This window comes from Phyllostomus hastatus, unplaced genomic scaffold, assembly GCF_019186645.2.
Source record: "Phyllostomus hastatus isolate PE091 unplaced genomic scaffold, TTU_PhHast_1.1 phas_scaffold_442, whole genome shotgun sequence".
Lineage (NCBI taxonomy): Eukaryota > Metazoa > Chordata > Mammalia > Chiroptera > Phyllostomidae > Phyllostomus > Phyllostomus hastatus.
In genome coordinates, this window is record NW_025334030.1 from 603,928 (window position 1) to 620,732 (window position 16,805).

Here is a 16,805-nt window from a genome sequence, read left to right on the forward strand (position 1 = left end):
AGGCAAGAGGTATTCACCAGATTGATACAATTTCAAAAGTCCCAGGGTATACCAAGTCTAGCTATTTCTTGACCAGTACCTGCAGACCTTTGTGGTGGATCCAGGTATCAGGGAGTCATCAGGGTGAGGCCAGCAGAGTTTATCAGGCCAAACAGGCCAAGACTTGGCCATGTGAAGAAAAGGCCCTGCACTGGCTGGGTATGCTAGGGAAACATGGCCCCCAGTCCTGTATCCACTCAACTCAGTCTGTTCCAGTTTCTGCCAGATGCCTGCACTCAGCAGTGCTGGGCTGCACAGAGCCTGGGGGGTGGGGCTAGCAGATTTCCCATGTGAGGGAGGAGGACAGGTTGCCAGTAAGGTTCATGGGAAGGTGGGGGAAATGGCCTCTGCCCCAAAAGCACTCAACTCAATCAGACAACCACTGAGTCTGCCCAAACCTCTACACCAGCCCAGTTAGCTGACTCCTCAGCAGGGTGTGAGCTCCGCAGGGTGGGGCTACAGGGAATCCAGAGTGTGGGGCTATTGCATTATCCAGGCTGATGCTGTGAGAAGGAGAGTGCTCCTTGCAAGAAAGGTGGTATGTGCAATGTGGGAGAGGGAATAAGTACAGGGATTGTGGTTCCTGCCCCTTCACCTCTCTTCCCAGAACCACAAACCCCAGTCTCTATTCATGTGACTCTAGGCTGCTCTCTTCTACCTCTGCTGGAGCCCAGGGTGAGTGGCTGCAAGTGAGATTTTGTGTGCTGGCCATTAAAGAGGGTATCTGTGTCTCTAGCCAAACCCTGTCTCTCCCTTGTGGACAGAATTTCCTCTGCTTTTTATAACCAGGTGTTATGTGGGAGCCTTTTCCTGGTTCTGGTGCTCTGGGCTGGGTGAGTGTGGAGTTGAAACTGCATGCTTCTCAGGTGGAACCTTTGCAGCTGAGATATCCCTTCAGAATCTCAGGTGCCACCCATGGAATGGGGCAGCCCTTTTCATGTCTCTGCCCTTCCTACCAGTCTTGATGTGGCTTCTTCTGTAAATCTTTGGTTATAAGGCTTTTGTTCAGTTAGTCTTCAGTTGGTCATTCAGGTCAATTATTGTATATTTTCATTGTAATTTTAGTTTGGTCCCAGGATGAGCTGAGAGTACCTTCTCCCTACTCCACCATCATCTTGGATCTCTTCTGTGGTATTTCTCCATGCAGCCCACCATTAAGCCCATTTGCTATTTTTTTTCTTAAAAATGTTATATTTTTAGCTTAACATTTCCACTTTTTTCTTTGGTAGTATTTTATTTCTTTGTTGAAATTCTCCTTTTGTTCATGCCAGTTGTCCACCTTTTTCACTAGATGCTTTAGCATATTGATAGTAGTTATTATTTTAAACTGATTTTATGCTAACTTTAACATTTGTGCAATCTGTGAGTATACTGACCTTTTTTTCTAACGTGTGGGTCACATCTTTCTTTTTAAAAAATCATTTAATTTTGTATAACAGACATTGCATTTAAAAGGAGAACATAGCCTTGGCTCATGTGACTAACTTGGTTACAGCATCTTCCCATAAACTGAAAGGTTGCAGGTTTGATTCTCAGGGAAGGCACATGCCTGGGTTGTGGATTTGGTCCTCAGTGCAGATGTATATGAGAGGTCCCTGGTCAGGGTATGTACAAGAGGCAAGTAATTGATATTTCTCTCTCACATACATTTTTGTCTCCCTCTATCTCTCCCTCCCTTTCCCTCTCTCTCTAAACAAGAAAACAAAACAAAAGAAAAAGAAAAAAGAAAAGGACAGCAGGGGCTTAATTAAAAAGTATTTTCTCTGGAAAGGCATTTTGGTCCTTTCTCTCTCAGCCCACTAGAGTGAGAGGGTTCATCCTGTTTCATCTTATCTGAGTGTTGCTGGGTCTGGGTTGGGTTGTAGCTGCTGATGGTTTCAGTCCACCATTGGCTTTAAATGTTTTACAGGTGAGATCAAGATTCTCCCTATAGCAGGGTTTGGGATCTGAGTCACAGTGAGACTTCTTAGAACTCTTTCTCTGCTTTGCTATCAAGGATCCAGCTCTGTGGATCTTTGGAGAACTCTCCCTGCTCTCCAGCCTGCCTGAATACTTTCAAGTTTGTAAAGATGTGTCTTAGTCCTTGTGCCCTCTAGCCTTCATTGAGCTGCACCATGAATTTCTTAAAGGCTCAAGTAGAAAGAATGAGCAGATGGGCATGCCTCAGGTGACTGACTGCTCTCCCATCCTGACCCCAGCCTCCTGTGTGCAGCTCACAAATCAATAGGAGTGTGGGAGAGCAAGTTTCTGAAAGTGATCAAGAAGCAGTTGCTAAAATAGGGGAGAAACAGATGCTTTAAAGCAAGTGGTTCCTTGCTACATTATTACAATACTCCATGCATGTAAAAAAGTAACTTCGATTAATCTGGCCAGGCTCACCTCTCCACCCACACTCCCTTCCTTTCCATTTCTATCCTGTATTTTAATCGTGCTGAATCACATGTAATTCTGGGCACATTTTTACTTGCTTTAAAAGAAACACCTTTAACATCTCCCTTTCATCACTCCATTGATTCCTCTTTATCCTGCAAAATTCCATTTCCAGTTCACCTCCTCAAGGAAGTCTTCCTTCCATTGATTCAAAAGGCCAACCTGTAAATACTCATGTGCTGGTTTTTCTCAAAGCTCTTATCATACTTTATTTTGATTATTTGTTTACAAACATGTCTTCCGCACTAGATTTTGTGCTCCGTCTGGGGTGAAGCCACACCCGATTTCCTCTAGCATTCCCAGAATCTATCAGAGCACCAGAAACTTGGTAACTTGCGTCCAGGGCTGTCACAAATAGCACTTAAGTTCCTCTCCTTAGCAGATTTATGTTGGCTCCTGCTTCCTTCAGAGTCGTCACAGCCACATCTCTTCCAGTGGGCCCCACTTCTCAAATGATTATCCTACCAGGTATTGAGTACTTACTGGTTTCAAAATCTTTCTCAATTAATATTGCCTGCAATCCTTTATGATCTGGCAATTTTAGTGCTATTGCTATACTCGTCATTTACAGATAAGGAAACTGGGGCTGAAGACGTTACAGTGATTTGCCAGAAAGAGCTAAGATCCAGCCCGCATCTGTGCCCATCAAGACCCCATGCTTTTAGGATTAGATTTATTTTTTTTATATCTGATCCCCTGACTTCCATTTCTCTATTCTCCTCCTCATTCTGCATCTGACACTGAATTCAATGAGCGGTTGATCAGTGGAGCCCATCTATCTGGCAGTTGACACGCAGTGCCTCGGAGCTCTGGTTTTCCCTGCTTCTGCTTCTGTATCATTCAGCACTTCTGTTTTCCTCTGAGGTCACCCTTAAAGGTCCACGTGTCATGTTTCTCATTTCTGCCTTGTCGAGGAAATCTTGCCAGTGCATCTATCAAAGTAATCATCACAAGCCTGATGTAAGAGTATGGTTCCTCTCACATTTTTCATTACTAGATAATTTATTAATATCCTTCCTGAGCAGCACTAGATTTATCTTGATAAAACTGCTATCAGCAGCGACACAGGCAACGCCACTGGGATGCACCAGGAAGAGCTGTGCGCTCACCTTCTTCACCCCTTAATGCCTCGGGAAGCCCGAGCCAGAGTCAGCCCGGGGGGCTGCTGAAACCCACAACATTTTATCATTTTGATAAAGCTGACCTGGGGCAGCCTCTAAGGCATTGCTACCTGTCTTGCCTTTCTTCTGGGCTCGTGGCAAACACAAGATTGCCTATGTATGGGAAAGGCAGGTAGCGAGGAGTGGATAAATTACCTTCAAAGAGTTCACAATTTATCTCATTTTCCTTTGAGCATCAGCAGTGAACAACTTCACTGCTCAGTTCAAACAGGCTTTCGGGGCAGTCCTGCATCTGCAATTGATGGAGGACCTTTGGGTTTTTTCTGTGGCAGGTTCAGGTGTGAATTCTTTAGGTAGTGAGCTGAGTGACCTCTACCATGCTCACCTTCTTGTCCTCTTTGTGTGTCTCTCCAGGAAGAGAGCAGAGAGCAGAGATAGCCTGTTCCCTCCCTGCTGATGATTCACAAAAATGACAACACAGAGGAGGTCTCCTGGTCAAGGCAGATGCCTTCACAGACTTCTGGTATACATTGTTGCAGGGGTGTAGTGGAGATGGGAGTAGTAGCCACAACTCAGAGTGACAATTATACTAAAGTTAATTTACCACAATTCAGGGCAACAATTATATATTAGGTTTCATGGTTCATTTGTTCAACATCATTCCTCTCAAGCCCCCAAATAAGTAAACAAACAAAAACATGCATCCACACTCAAAGGGAAAAGTGACGTGTGTTAGTGCCTTGTATGGGTGCTTCTGTGTGCATAGCAATAATGTGTATGCATTGCCGGCAGATGGGCTGATTGATTTAGCAAATCGAGAATAAATATATATACTCATGACTCATAGACCTGTATCTAATGCTCTACCTACATGTGCATAAAGAATAACCTTTGTAATTTGTTTGTTTTGTGGCATTGTTTATAATAGCAAAATATTTGTCATCACAGAAGGGGAAAATTGGTGAAAGAAATTATGGTACATCCATGCAGTGGAATATTGCATGGTCAGGCAAAGGAGGAGACCGATATGTATGTTCTGAGATAGAATAAAATACTTTCAGAGATAAAAAGCAAAATAAAATATCTTTTGTAGAATGCTCCTCTGTCTATAATTAATTTGTGCATGAAGGACTCAAAGGAAACTAGCCACAGTGATTTCTTGTGAGATGGAAACGTGGTCATCTGGGGCAGTGGAGGAAGATATTTTTATTATTATGTGTTCTTTCATCCTGGTTGAATTTTTCCTAATTATGTGTTACATTGTCAATTAAAAGTTAAAGCTCTTCATATGCTTTTTTTTCCCTTCTATGTGTCCATATAAACATTTCTGAAGCTCTTAATGCTTTTTTTTTGCTTCTCTCCTGAAATAAGCTTGAGCCATGCCATCTGGTTCTCCCCACTCGTCCCTCTCTAAATAATAATATCTATGTTCTGCAAGGGGCCTGAACTGACTACACCCAGGAAACAGTCCTCACCACTAATTGGTCTCTCTAATTGCCAAAGCCAATTTTCATGCCAATTATTTCTATAATGGTCTTGGAAGGAGGAAGGAAAGAGTCCATTATTTTCTGGTTGCAGAAACTGAGTCTCTCGGTAAAGTGACTTGTTCAAGATCATGCATCCTGTAGGGGGTGAAGCAAAGACTCAAGTCCAAACTTGACTGAATCCAATAAACATACCCTTTCCCCTTTGCCCTGCTCACACTTGGGAAAATCATTTCTCTTGGGCTCTTTCAGAGGCAAGGCTGTGAGCTCCTACCTTTATGTATGCATCCTCCCTCTCCCTGCTGTTGAACTGGGGATCTTCCCAGTGGCTGTTTAGTTGCTGGTGAGGTTGTGTTTGTGAGCTGGTGACTCCAGGTGTCTTTTGGGGAAGAGCTGGCTTTTGCAATTGCTAATTTCAAAGCAGAGGATGGATCTGGCCTCCCAGACAGATGGCCAATTGCACTAGAGCTCTCAGAGTGCACATATGTCAACAGTGACAGGAAGTTTCAGCTGTGATGAGCTGGGACAGCTGTCCAAATGCAGGGCCATTTGTCACTGTGCTTGATTCCATAAAATCAACCACATGAGGGGCAGATGGGGCATGCAGTCTCAGCTCTCTGTGACTTGGCAATACTTGAAGAACATAGCACACACCTAGCTCAATGAGTATGGAGATTGTGGATCTTGTACAGATTCAAAATCCACAAGGAATTGTTTTTCTTGACATACCAGCCACACCCAATGACCTGGTGATGGCTTAAAAATATACCACTAGTACTAATACTACTAGCTCTCACAAAATGCTGATTTCTGTTTCTTCCTTTATTGTTTCATTTTGCCTTCTAATGCTGATTTCTTCTGGATCCAGAAGAGAATTCCTAGGAGAATGAAAGGAAAAAGCAAACCCTGGCTCCACTGTTTCTTGTCTGTGTAAATTGGGAAAGTTGCTGACCAGGCCGAAATATCAATCTTCACCCTTAACCTTGGGAAGGTTAAAAAGAGTGTCATATGTCAGATAACACTGTGGTGCCTCATACAAAACAGGTGGTCCAGCCTGCATAATGCCATTTCTAGCGTTACCCTTAAGACCAGAAGCAGGGCTTTTGTAGTCTCTACTGCAGTGGTTTTCAACCAGGGGACACCTGGCAATGCCTGGAAAAATTTTGGATTGCCATGAGTGGCCTGTGTGTGTGGGTGTTGGGGGGAATTGAGGGGTGGGGGGAGTATGACACAGCTGCTAGTGAATTGAAAGCTAAAGGGATAGAGGTTTTAGATATATAAAGGTCCAGACTCAGTCATTAATACCCTGGTGATGTACAGGGTATTTGGACTATAGAATGAAAAAAAGGAGCTCAAATCTGGACTCTTCTATTTATCTATGTCATAAAGCAGGGGATCTCAGCTGGGGCAATTATATCCTCCAGAGGACAATACAGCAATGTCTGATCATCACAACTGGGCAGGAGTTCAATTGACATCTAGTTGGTATGAATAAGAGATGCTACTAAGCATCCTATAGTGCACAGGACAGTACCCCCTACCCTGCAGAGAATTATCCAGGCCCAAATGTCAGCAGTGCAGAGGTTGAGAAACCCAGGGCTACAGCATGCTCTTTGTTATTTTTTAAATTACTGCATTCACATTGTCTCTCAGTTTTATAAACATCAGGGACTCTTATAAAGATAGTTTGTTAGAGAGGTGGTTCACTAACTTTGTTTATTAAACCTTTATGAAAAAGTGCAGTCTACAGAATGCTATAGGGTACTGAGAGGTAGGAGGGTTGAACAGAAGGAGATGAACTCAGGTTGTTGAAGTTTCTATAATTGTACTAAACTGTGTCTTTAAAACTCTGATTAGCTTTAAGGAAAACATTAAGCAGCAAATGTGTGGCATTTGGATGATCCCTAGGAAAGAGGGAAAGCAAAAAGAGCCAAGATCAGAGGCCCAGGCGTCTATCCAGATGCAGGAGGAGCCTGTAGTAGTGCAGCAAGGCTGGTCGGGAACCAGAGAACAGAGGGTTCTTGATGTTTTTTGTGATTAACTCCAAGGTGCTAATAAAATCTTTGATGCCTGTATACTTTGCTGGGGACAGCCAGGAGCAAACAGTATGTCTTGGGAAACACAAAAAATGGGAGAGAAATAGGCCTGCTTTTTAAAAAAGGAGTTGATTGGACTTAGTTTGCAGTTGCTCACTTATTTAGTGTGATGGTTAGTTATATATGTCACTTTGACTTGAGCCATGAAGTGCCCAGATATTTGTTCAAATTATTATTCTGAGTGTTCCAGTGAAGGTGTTTTTAGATGAGATTAACATCTAAGTCAGAGATCCAAGGTGGCAGAGGAGTAAGTAGAAGCTACACTGATCTCCTCTCAGGACCACTCTGGAATTACTATTAAACTGTAGAGAAAACATCCTGAATAACCATCTGAACACTAGCTGCAGAGAAACCTTATAACCAAGGACAGCCAGCAGAAACCACTTTACCACAACCAGACTGGTAGGGAGTACAGAAAAGGCATAAGAGGGCTGGTAGGGCTCCCATGGGCACCACCTGAGATTCCAAAGGGATATCTCCCTGGTGAGGGGCTTCTGCCTGACAAGTGTGGTGTGTAAACCCAAAGCTGGGCTCCCCAGCCTACAGCAGGAGAGCCAGGGAGGAACTCAGATAACATGCAGCTGTGAAAAGCAGTGGGGTTTCTGTCCAACAAGGAGAGATGGCTGGAGACTCAGAGAGCCACTTAAAGGGCCAATGCACAAAATTTCCTTTGCAGCCACTTACCCTAGACTCCAGCAGAGGGAGGGCAGAATGGGCTAGACACTTGAGGAGAGTCTGGGGTTAGTTGCTCTGGGGAGAGAACTGAAGGAATAGCCCCCAGGATCCCTAGGCTAGTCATTCCCGATATTGCAGGAGCCAAAAGTCTCAGGTAAAGCACTTCTCTTCAAATGGCATCAGCCTGAGGGGGACAATAGCCCCACTCACAGGAATTAATCTGTCCCACCAAGTGGATCTTAAGCCTGGCTGCTGATTACAGCTTGTAGCTATATCACTGATTAGCTCTACGAAACTTTAGCTGACCCTCCTCTGGGCTGGGTACTGATTAAAGTCAGCCTTGGTGTGCAGTATGATTCTTACCACACACAAACAGGCTGAGCAGAAGGAGCTACATGCTGTAGATTTCTGATTGCTCCAAACAGGTTGACAAGGGACAGTACCAAGAGGCATCTGACAAAGAACTACACTAGAATACTTGCATATCTACTTAATATAAAACAAACAAACAAACAAACAGTCAAAATGGGAAGACCAAGAAACAGACCCCAAATGAAAAACAGGAGAATTCTCCAGAAGAAGGTCTAGATGAAATGGAGACAAGCAATTTATTAGATAGTTTAGAGTAATAATTATAAGGATACTCAACAGCATGAAATAAAGACATAGAAACCATAAAAAAGGGCCAATCAGAAATAAAGAATGCAATAGCTGAAATAAAAAAATGCACCGCAAAGAATAAACAGGTGGTTAGATGAAGCAGATAATTGAATCTGTTATTTGGAAGACAAAGTAATAAAATACATCCAGGCAGAACAGCAAAGCAAAAATTAAAAAATGAGGAGACCTTAAGAAACATTTTGGGCAATATGAAGCTTAACAACATCCACATAATGATAATACCAGAAGGAGAAGAGAGTGAGCAAGGAATCAAGAACCGGTTTGAAGAAAGAATGACCAAAACCTTTCCTAATCTGCTGAAGAAAAAAGACACAGAAGTCCAGAAAGCTCAGAGAGTCCAAAACAAGTTGGACCCAATGAGGCCTACACTGAGACACATTGCAATCATAATGACAAAGCTAAAGACCAAGAGAGAATCTTAAAAGCCATAAGAGAAAAGCAAGCAGTTAGGTACAAGGTAGCACCAAATAGACTGTCATCTGATTTCCCAACAGAAAAATGTCAAGCCAGTACGTGTGGTATGAAATGAAAACCAAAAACTTACAACTAAAGCTACTCTACCCAGCAAGGCTATCATTTAAAATTGAAGGAGAAATACGGAGAAACCCAGACAAGAAAAAGCTAAGAGTTTGTTAACACCAAACCAGTACTGCAACAACTGTTAAAGGGCTTGCTTTAAGAAGAAGATGATGAAGAAAAAGAGAAAGAGAAAAAATAGAGTAAAATAGTCTAACAATAAAATGGCACTAAATATGTATCTACCCCAAATCACCTTAAATGTAAATGGTTTAAATATTCCAAGAAAGGACATAGGGTAGCTGAATGGATAAAAAACAAGACCAATATATATGCTGCCTACAAGAGACACATCTCAGATCAAAAGAGACACACAGACTAAAAGTAAATGAATGGAAAAAGATATTTCCATGCCAATGGAAAGGGAAAAAAGGGCAGGAGTAGCAATACTTAATATCTGACAAAATAGACTTTAAGAGAAAAGCTATTCTAAAAGACAGTAATGATAAAAGAAATGATCTAACAAGAGGATATAAACCTAGTAAACATGTATGCACCCAACATGGGAGCACCTAAATATGTAAAGCAAATCCTGGTGGACATAAAGGGACAGACTGACAGAAATACAGTCATAGCTAGGGATTTTAACACCCCATTGACTTCAATGGATATATCTTTCAGACAGAAAATCAACAGGAAGACAGTGGCCTTAAACTACACACTAGATCAAATGCACTTAATTGATATCTTCAAAGCATTTCATCCCAAAGCAGCAGAATATACATGCTTTCCAAGTGCACATGGAAATGTTTTCTAGGATAGACAACATGCTAGGACACAAAACAAGCCTCAATAAATTTAAGATGATTGAAATCATATCAAGCATCTCCTCTGACCACAATGCTACCAAACCAGAAATCAATCACAAGAAGAACACTGTAAAACACACAAAGCATGGAAGCTAAATAATTTGTTATTACACAATGAATGGGTCAACAATGGTATCAAGGAAGAAATCAAAAGATACCTTGAAACAAATGAAAACGAGGACAAAACAATCCAAAAATTGGTGTGCACTGGGAAAGCAATTCTAAGAGGGAAATTCATAGCATTACAGGCCTAGCTCAGGGGGAAAAAATCAAATGAACAATCTAACTTCACACTTAAAGGAACTTGAAAAGAACAACAAACAAAGCCCAAAGTGTGTAGAAAGAAGAAAATAATAAAGATCAGAGCAGAAATAAATGAAATAAGTTCTAAAAAATGGCACAAAAGATCAATGAATCCAAGAGCTTGTTCTTTGAAAAGATAAACAAGATTGACAAACCTCTCACCAGACTCATCAAGAAAGAGAGAAAAGCCAAATGAATAAAATCAGAGATCAAAGAGGAAAAATAACTGATACCAAAGAAATACAATGGATTGTAAGAAAATATTATGAATAACTATATGCCAACAAACTGGACAACCTGGACAGAATAAATAAAGTCTTAGAAAAAATATCTTCCAAAACTAAATGGGGAAGAATCAGAGGATCTAAATAGACAGATTACACCTAGTTAAATTGAAGTAATAATAATAATAATAATAATAATAATAATAATAATAAATCCCAACAAACAAAACACCTGGACTGGATGGCTTCACAGGTGAATTTTACCAAACATTCCAAAAACTAACACCTCTCTTTCTCAAACTTTTCCATAAAATTCAAGAGGAGGGATGGTTCCTAAGCTTATTTTACAAGGCCAGCATTATAGTAATTCCAAACCAGATAAAGATGCCACAAAGAAAGAAAATTATTATAAGACAATATCCCTGATCAACATAGACACTCAAATTCAAAACAAAGTATCAGCAAACCAAGTACAGCAATTTGTCAAAAATGTTCATAAAACATGATCAAGTGGAATTTATTCCAGGAATGCAGGGTAGGTACAACACTCACAAATCAATAAATGTGATTCACCACACAAACAAAATGAAGGATAGAAACTATATGATCACATCAATAGATGCAGAAATAGCATTTGATAAAATTCAGCACCCATTATGATAAAAACTCTCAGCAAAGTGGGATTAGAGGGAACATACCTAAACATAATAAAGGCTATATATGACAAACCCACTGCCAGCATTATTTCAATGGGCAAAAACTATAAGTATTTCCCTTAGGATCAAGACAAATACAGGGATGTTCTCTTTCACCTCTCTTATTCAACATAGTACTGGAAGTCCCAGCCATAGCTATCAGCAAGAAGGAATAAAAGACATCCAAATTGGAAAGGAAAAAGTAAAATAGTCTTTATTTGCAGATGATAAGATACTATACATAGAAAACCCCAAAGATTCCACCAAGAAACTACTAGAACTGATAAATGAATTCAGCAAAGTATCAGACACAAAATTAATGTTCAGAAATCAGTTGCATTTTATATGCCAATAGTGAACTAACAGAATGGGAATTTAAGAAAGCAATCCCATTCACAATTGCTTCACAAAAAATAAAATACCTAGGAATAAACCTAACCAAGTATGCAAAAGACCTGTACTCAGAAAACTATAAGACACTGAAGAAGATACAAATAAGTGCAAGCACATAATGTGTTCATATGTAAGAATAATTAATATCATAAAAATGTCCATTCTACCCAAATCAGTCTATAGATTCAATGCAATTCCTTCAAGATTCCAATGACATACTTCACAGAACTAGAACAAATATTTAAAAAATGTATATGGAACCACAAAAGGCCCTGCATAGCAGCAGTAATCCTGAGAAAGAAGAACAAAGTTGGAGGAATCATGCTAAATGATATCAAACTATACTATAAGGCCAAGTAATCAAAACAGCATGGTGCTGACATAAAAACAGACACAGAGATCAATGGAACATAATAGAGAACCCAGAAATAAACCACATCTTTATAGTTAATTAATATTTGACAGAGGAAGCAAGCACTTGCAATGGGCTAAAGACAGTTTATTCAATAAATACTGTTAAGAAAATTGGATAGATACATGTAGAAAAATGAAACTAGACCACCTTCTTACAGCATACACACAAAAAATTCAAATTGAATCAAAGACTTAAATGTTAGACCTGAAACCATAAAAATCATGGAAGAAAACATAGGCAGCAAAATTTTGGACATTGTTCATAGCAATATTTTGGGAGATATATCTCCTCAGGCAAGGGAAACAAAAGAAAAAAATAAACAAATGGGACTATATCAAACTAAAACATTTTTGCACAGCAAAGTAAAACATCAACAAAATAAAAAGACAACTCAAAGAATGGGAGAACACATTTGTTGATACATCTGATAAGGGGTTAATATCTAAAATTTATAAATAACTTAACAAAACTCAACACCAAAAACATAAACAACCCAATTAAAAAATGGGCAAAAACTTCAATAGATACTTCTCCAAAAAGGACATACAGATGGCCAATAGACATATGAAAAGATGCTCAACATCACTAATCATCAGAGAAATGTAAATTAAAAGCACAATGAGATATCATCTCACATCTATTGGAATTGCTATCCTCAATAAATCAATAAACAACAAGAGCTAGCAAGGATGTGGAGAAAGGGGAACCCTTTTGCACTGCTGGTGGGAATGCAGATTGGTGCAGCCACTGTGGAAAGCAGCATGGAACTACCTCAAAAAATTAAAAATGGATCTGCCTTTTGACCCAGCTATCCCACTTTTGGGAATATATCTGAAGGAACCCAAAACACTAATTCAAAACAACATAAGCGCCCCTATTTTCATTGTAACATTATTTACAATTGTCAAGATACGGAAGCAGCCCAAGTGTGTATCAGTATATGAGTGTATACAACAACTATGGTATATTTGCACAATGAAACACTACTTGGCCATAAAAAGGAAAAAAATTTTACCCTTTGCAACAGTATGGATGAACCTGGAGACCATTATGCTAAGTGAAATAAGCCAGTTGGAGAAAGACAACTAATCATATGAACATATGATTTTGTTCATATGTGGAATCTAATGAACAAGCTGAACTAAACAAGACAGAGTCAGACAGAGAACAGGCTGACAGTTAAGGGCGGGGTTAGGCAGTGGAGGGACTGAGCAAAAATGACTCATGGACATGGATAACAGTACGGTGATTACAGGTGGGCAGTATAAAGGGACTAAATGGTAATGGAAAAATATAATAATAATAATTAATAATAATAATAATAATAATAAATTCAAATAAAAGAAGAAAAAGAAAAGGACACCAAACTCAGATATGGCATGAGAACATTAAAATTAGAGTTCAACATTAGTGTCTCTGATGTAAAGGCATTCTTGCAGGTTGAAGTCAGGGCTCTAAGCTTCTTATTTGGCCATACCTAGTCTCACATGGGCACTGCCTCAGTGGGATCAGCCTCTACCCATTGGAGAAGGAAACCAGGGCAAACTAAGCCCATCTCAATTTGGTGCCTCCAAATGAAGTTCTATAAGGCTTAGTTCAGTCTCGACTTCTAACAAGATTCCCTCATTTCAAGGAAGGCAGTGGTGGAGTAATAGACTGAAGTAAGTGTCAACCTGAGAGTTCTCTAAGACCTTCTGCCTCTCTCAGCCATTTGCTTCTCCTACAATGGACAGTGAAGGCCCACCAGCAGTCATAGGCAAAAGATTTCCACCTCCGTTGTGAGGTTCAGTCTTTGGCTAACCTTGCTGAGCCTCTTCTATCACCATTTTTGGTCTTTTTGGAGCTATTGGAGCTTAAGATTCATGAGAATCAGCCTAGTCAAAGGGTTCCAAAGAGGGTCACTGGAATTTTATGGAAACTTCCATCTGCTGAATAACCTTGAGAATAGTTTAGTTATTGACTTCTGACTCATTGCTCCACCTCCCCAGCCACGTAGGGGGGGATTTATATTCTCTGACATCAATTATCTTCTGAGGATCTAGTACCATCATTGATATAAAGTGTTTGTTTAATGATGGAAGAAAATAATCTGGAGTTTCTGATTGACTTTGTTATTTTATTGCCACTTAAATATGTTCAAGTATAGAATACAGGCCCCCAATTCTGCCTGGCATGTGACTGCCACTGTCCTTTATAAATGCACACACAGAGATGACATCCATATTGTTTGAGCTTGTTTGTTTGTTCATTGTGTTTTTTGAGCTAGGCCTGAAATGCTATGAATTTCCCTCTTAGAATTGCTTTCCCAGTGCACACCAATTTTTGGATTGTTTTGTCCTCATTTTCATTTGTTTCAAGGTATCTTTTGATTTCTTCCTTGATACCATTGTTGACCCATTCATTGTGTAATAACAAATTATTTAGCTTCCATGCTTTGTGTGTTTTACAGTGTTCTTCTTGTGATTGATTTCTGGTTTGGTAGCATTGTGGTCAGAGGAGATGCTTGATATGATTTCAATCATCTTAAATTTATTGAGGCTTGTTTTGTGTCCTAGCATGTTGTCTATCCTAGAAAACATTTCCATGTGCACTTGGAAAGCATGTATATTCTGCTGCTTTGGGATGAAATGCTTTGAAGATATCAATTAAGTGCATTTGATCTAGTGTGTAGTTTAAGGCCACTGTCTTCCTGTTGATTTTCTGTCTGAAAGATATATCCATTGAAGTCAATGGGGTGTTAAAATCCCTAGCTATGACTGTATTTCTGTCAGTCTGTCCCTTTATGTCCACCAGGATTTGCTTTACATATTTAGGTGCTCCCATGTTGGGTGCATACATGTTTACTAGGTTTATATCCTCTTGTTAGATCATTTCTTTTATCATTACTGTCTTTTAGAATAGCTTTTCTCTTAAAGTCTATTTTGTCAGATATGTCCTGTCTTGGAATATTTAAGCCATTTACATTTAAGGTGATTTGGGGTAGATACATATTTAGTGCCATTTTATTGTTAGACTATTTTACTCTATTTTTTCTCTTTCTCTTTTTTCATTGTCTTCTTCTTAAAGCAAGCCGTTTAACAGTTGTTGCAGAACTAGTTTGGTGTTATAAAAGTCTAGATTATTCTTGTCTGAGAAGCTCCTTATTTCTCATTTCTCCTTCAATTTTAAATGATAGCCATGCTGGATAGAGTAGTAGCCTTGGTTGTAGGTCCTTGCTTTTCATCAACTTGAACATTTCACACCACTACCTTCTGGCCTGACATTTTTCTGTTGAGAAATCAGATGAGTTTATTTGGTGTTACCTTGTACCTAACTACCTGCTTTTCTCTTGTGGCTTTTAGAATTCTCTCCTTGTCTTTAAGCCTTGCTTTTTAAAATTATGATGTGTCTTTGTGTAGGTCTCTTCAGGTCCAACTTGTTTAGGACTGACTCTCTAAGCTTTCTGGACCTGTGTGTCTTTTCCCTTCACCAGATTAAGGAAGTTTTTCGTCATTATTTCTTCAAATAGGTTCTTGATTCCTTGCTCACTCTCTTCTCCTTCTGGTATTACCATAATGTGGATGTTGTTAAGCTTCATGTTGTCCAAAATGTTTCTTAAGCTCTCCATACTTTTTAAATTATTTTTGCTTTGCTGTTCTGCCTGGGTGTGTTTTTTTTACCCTGTCTTCCAAATCACAGATTCAATTATCTGCTTCATCTAACCACCTTTTATTCTTTCAGTGTATTATTTATTTCAGCTATTGCATTTTTTATTTCTGACTGGTCATTTTTTATAGTTTTTATGTCTTTTTTCATGCTGTTGAGTATCCTTATAATTATTACTGTCTCTGATAAATTGCTTGTCTCCATTTCATCTAGTTCTTCATTTGGAGAATTCTCCTGTTTTTCATTTGGGGCCTGTTTCTTGGTCTTCCCATTTTGTCTGCTTCTTTTTTTTTTGTTTCTATATTTAGGTAGATCTGCAAAGATTCTGTTGTAGGCCTTTGTCAGATGCCACTTGTGATTGGACCTGGTCAACTTGTTTGAAGGTATCCACGATCCACAGTATGTAGCTCCCTCTATTGGATTTTTTTTGTGTGTGTGGAAAGAACCAGGCTGTGCACCAAGGCAGGCTTTTATCAGCCTCAGGCTTGTGGGAGGGTCAGCTAAAGTCTCAGAGCTCCCAGAGATCTGCATTTGTTGTCAATTAGTTTAGCAGTGATAAAGCCTCAATCTGTAATCGTCAACCAGGTTTAAACTCCATTGGGTAGGACGGAGTTATTCCTGTGGGCAGGCCTATTGATTTCTCTCAGGCTGATGCCATTCAGAGAGCAGTGCTATGCCTGAGAAAGATGGCCCCTGCAGTTTGGGAAATGACTCAGCACAGGGATTCTGGTCGCTATTCCTTCATTTCTCTCCCCAGCAATACCAGCCCCAGACTCTCCCCATGCATCTCTAGTCTACTTGGCCTGGCTTCTGCTGGAGCCCGGGGTAAGTGGCTGCAAAAGAAATTTTGTGTATTGGCCCTTTGGAGGTTCTCTGAATCTCCATCCATCTCTCTCTAACAGACAGAAACCCTGATGCTTTTCACAGCTGGGTGTTATCTGGGTCCCTTTGCCAAGTCTGTTTTTGAGGTTGGGGATCCCATCTTGGGTTTACACACAACACTTCTCAGCAGGAATCCCTCAGCTGCCTAAATTTCTCTTCGGAGCCTCAGCTGCTACCCATGAGAGCCCAGCAAGCCCTCTCGTGCTTTTTCTGTACTCTCTACCAGCCATGCTGTGCTGAAGTGATTTCTTCTCTCTGTCCTCGTTATAAGACTTCTCTGCAGCTAGTGTTCAGTTGGTTATTCAGGATGATTTCTCTACAATTAATTGTAACTCCA